This window comes from Mandrillus leucophaeus, unplaced genomic scaffold, assembly GCF_000951045.1.
Source record: "Mandrillus leucophaeus isolate KB7577 unplaced genomic scaffold, Mleu.le_1.0 Scaffold128, whole genome shotgun sequence".
NCBI classification, from domain to species: Eukaryota; Metazoa; Chordata; class Mammalia; order Primates; family Cercopithecidae; genus Mandrillus; species Mandrillus leucophaeus.
The window spans coordinates 6,247,763-6,252,344 of NW_012101209.1; the positions used below are offsets into that span (position 1 = coordinate 6,247,763).

Below are 4,582 nucleotides of genomic sequence, written 5' to 3' on the forward strand. Positions count from 1 at the left end.
TGTGTGTATGTATCAGGGAAGAGTCTATTAGGAGACACATCAATGTTAGGGAAGACCCTGGAATATAGTGTATTGAGGCACCCAATACTGGACAAAATTGTGAATCAACATTTGTTCATTTAGATTTGAGAAATCTAAATAAAAAAAGAAAGGACCATTAGACCTCCCATTCTCCTCAACTCTAGCTCTTTCTCTCTCTCCCCCAACTCTAACTCTCTCTCACTCTCATTCCCTTGCCTACTCAAGGGATTGCATGCTGTTCTAGGCCTTGTCTTCTGAGTGAAGCTTCTGTGATCTAGACACATTTTTCTACTTTTCTTTGTCCTAAATACAGTAATGCAGTTGTCTACCCTGTTAATGCCAAGACTGGGTTTAGACCTGACCAGCCTAACACCTGGAATGTCGCTAAATGATACTTCCTACCACAGACTTCATATTTTTCTCTGAAATTGAAGTAACTACTGTTTTTCATTTTGAAATAATTATTTTTAATTGTTAACACTTTTTAAAAGATAATGCTTATTTCTTAAGTATATTACAGGCATTTAAACATTCCAATGTTTTTCATCCTAGATTCAAGAAAAAAAAGATAAAGTAATAGTTTAATAAAATCACCAAGAGTGGGTAATACCTTAGTTTTAAGGTAATTTGTTATTTATTTTTATACTCTGTATCTCTTCTCTGCTTTTCAAATTCTAGTATCCATACCTGAAGCTTGCTGTACTATGTCTATGATATACACCATTTGTTTTTAAGGCAAAAGCTTTAAGACACATACTAGAATTCTTGAGTTATCTTTTAGAAACAGTTACCTTATGAATAAAGTATCAGCCTAACTAGAGGGAAATTTGGATTTCACTATTGCCTTTTTCCCTGAATTGCTGGGAATATCAGCACTTGATACTTGTTTATTTGAATTCATTGTGACCTTTTTGCCATTTTGAATGCTTCAGATTCTCAAATTGCACATTGGAAGAAGACCCATTCCTTGCTTAGTTGCCCTTGTAGGGTATCGATTTTAATGTCTAATATTTTGAGCTGCTTTAGAAAAGTAGGATTATCATATAAGAAATACATAATCATTTTATAAAAAGAAAACTAGTCTTTCTCAGCATATACCTTACTTTCTCAGGTACTGAAAGTTTGTGGCCACTTAAGCAAGTCCATGTAATAAACTCCTGTAGCATAGTCTAGTCCCCAGAATATGGGTTAATTTTTGTTTTCCCCTTAGGATATAATTTTTTCATTAACCACTTTCACTTAAGTAAAAGGAAATCTTTGAACTGCTTTAAAAGTAGCTACAATGCTTAACTTGTATAGTTGCCGAATCATGCTTTTTCTTGTCTTTCATTTCTGATTAACTTTCTCTGAGCAACGTAGTCTTATATTTACATTAGCATCCATTCACTTGAACTAGTAGTTACAGTTATAGTAACATATAACAATATTTAACTATAATAGCTAATAAAAGCTAACATTTACTGAATGCCTACTACATGCAAAGGACTAAGACCCAGTGCAAAACTTTTCTTTAGGACAAGGTTTGAATTTTAATAGTGAAGCTGAGAATATGATTGTGAATTCACTGGAATGTTGTATAATTGGCTGTGTTACATAGTGAGGCAATGTAATTGCAGTGTATGGCAAACATGTGGCAGCTGTTGTTTGTTGCCTGGCAGATAGGCTTACATTAACCTTAATTTCTTCATGTATCATTATGCCTGTATATTTATAGTCTTGTTTCTTTATACCAATCTGAATCTTCCTAAATGTCAATAGCATTAATCATTGTAGGCATAGTGATATGAGGTCTAAATGATATGAGAATTCATATTTTTAAAGGAAATTACTACTTTTTTATATATTATGACAAATTTTCCATCCCTGCCATCAGAAAGTATTGTCCATATGCTCATGGTGATATACAAACCAAATGGTTCTTCTGAAAATTTAAAAATCTAAAGTATTTACAGGGATTGCTATTAGTGTACTTTTGTGTTTTAAAGAATTCACATGGCTATTAAACAAATCCTGGATATTGGACAAACAGCAATAAAGGTTTAGAAAAATGAAATTTCAGTTAAAAAAAATTATGCCTCCACTCCCCAGGGAAGAAATAAAAGATTTTATATTAGAAACATGAATTTAGAATTCAGAATAAGTATTGCTTATGACATCAAATTTTATTGTGATGTATCAGGTGGAAATTTAGTCAACATTTTTCTTAAAGCAAAAGACTCAGGCTATGTGTATATTGAATGCTAGTAAATTCTAATTTCCTTTCTCCTTTTCCTTTTCCCCCACTTCCTCTCCCCCTCCCTTCTTCCCATCTCTCTCTGTCTCCTTTTTGACTAGTAATATTTTAGAGTTGAAAGCTATGCTAAAGGTTTTTCTTTAGCATAAAGAACCATTTCTTTTCAGAATAATTTAACTTTTCTTCTTAAGATTTTGTGAACATCCATTCCTTATGTAAAGAACATTTATTATGCCCAACGGAAGTGAGAGAGTTGTGGGACTACCCCTTAATGAGACCAAATCATCCCACAATTAGCCGCTTTAGTTTAGTGGTTGACCAGGACTTGTTTACATAGATAAGATTTCTGTTTGTAATTTTTGTTTTATGTGCAAAATACTGTAATAAATAATTTATACCTTTATATGTACCAAGTTTATTTTGAAAAAAATAAACTGGATACATTTATTGAACAGCTATTAAAATATGTACACTTTCCCTAAAATTTCATTTATATTTCAAAATCAGGGCTCTATTTTAAATATGCTTTAATGATACTGTGTTGTGTTTACTAAGTGAAATTGATCCACCAAGGAGCTGAAATTAGTACTCTAATTTTAAGCTTTATTTCTTAAGACAAAATATGCATGACTTTATCACTACTGTGATCCCCATGATATTAAAAAAAAAAAAAAGCTGGTAAAATTATGTGATGAGTTTGTATATAATAAACTTCCTATCAAACCCATTCTGTTTTTTTTTAATTTTTAATTTTTGTGGGTACATAGTAGGCAAATTTATGGGGCATATCATATATTTTGATACAGGCATACAATGCATGATAATCACATCAGGATAAATGAGGTATCCATCACCTCAATCATTTATTCTTTCTTTGTGTTACAAAGAATCCAATTATATTTGTTTAGTTATTTTATTTTATTTATTTATTTATTTATTTATTTATTTATTTATTTAAAGACAGGGTCTGTCTCTATTACCCAGGCTGGAACGCAGTGTCGTGATCATGGCTTACTGCAGCCTTGACCTCTTGGGGTATCCTCCCACCTCAGACCCCCTTCTCCCAACCTCTACCCCTCTCCTCCACTGGCTGGGACTGCAGGCGTGTATACCACTACACCCAGTTATTTTTTAATTTTTCGTAGAGATAGGAGTCTCACTGTGTTACCCAAGCTGGTGTCAAACTCCTGGGCTCAAGCGACTCTCCTTCCTTAGCCTCCGAAAGTGCTGGGATTGTAGGCATGAGCCATTGCACCTGGCCACTTAGTTATTTTAAAATATACAATAAATTATTGTTGACTATAGTCACTCTGTTGTGCTATCAAATGCTAGATCTTATTCATTCTAATTGTATGTTTGTACTCAAACACATTTTCTATCCTAAGCTCTACTGAAACCACTTCCACTGGATGTATTCCATACAAACTTTCTTTTGATTGGTTGTTTTCACTTGCTAGAGTTCTAGTAAAACGCTGAGGATAACTATTTTCTTTTCTTTTTTCTTTCTTTTTTTTTGCCCAGGCTAGATTGCAATGGCGTGATCTTGGCTCACTGCAACCTCCACTTCCTGGGTTCAAGTGATTCTCCTGCCTCAGCTCCCAAGTAGCTGAGATTACAGGCACCCACCACCATGCCTGGCTAATTTTTTTTGTAGTTTTAGTAGAGACAGGGTTTCACTATGTTGGCCAGGCTGGTCCTGAACTCCTGTCCTCAAGTGATCTGCCCGCCTCAGCCTCCCAAAGTGCTGGGATTACAACCATGAGCCACTGGACCGGGCAGATAACTATTATGTTTCTAATGAAGTTTATAAAAATATTGAACACTTGTAAAATTGAGTAACCTATAATCCATGACTGTGAATATACAATTTCTAATCAACTTAACTTTAGCTTGATTTAGAAACTTTTTTTAGGGATCCAGTGTTTGTTTGTAATAGTTTTATCAGATCTATCTAGTTTTAGACTCTTAAATGCCCTATAAAAACCTAAAGCATACTCACTCAGTGGAATGTCCATAAGATTTCTCTGAATACAAACAGAGAGAATATTTGCTGTGGGCTCAGAGAAACAAGTTTCAGCATTTGCTTCTAGGGGAAAAGCATTTTATGTTTTACTTGGTAGGAATAGGGATTATGCAGGTAAGAGTCAATATGTATTGAAATTTTTAAAGAATTAATTCAATATAAATATAAAGAAGCTATGATTTGTTAGGAATTCTTAACCTCTGTTTCAGAGATTTATTGCGTTTATTTATAACAGTTTCTCAGTCTTGTATTTTGGGAGGATATATTAAGATGTAGGAGTACAGAACCTTTTTTTTTTTTTTTTT

The 4,582-nt window shown here is 33.5% G+C and overlaps 1 protein-coding gene across 3 annotated transcripts in view; it reads left to right on the forward strand.

Moving 5' to 3' along the window:
* The window catches only part of SKAP2 (src kinase associated phosphoprotein 2), a 360,207-nt gene that overhangs the window by 282,706 nt on the left and 72,919 nt on the right, over window positions 1–4,582 (forward strand). The window lies entirely within an intron of this gene.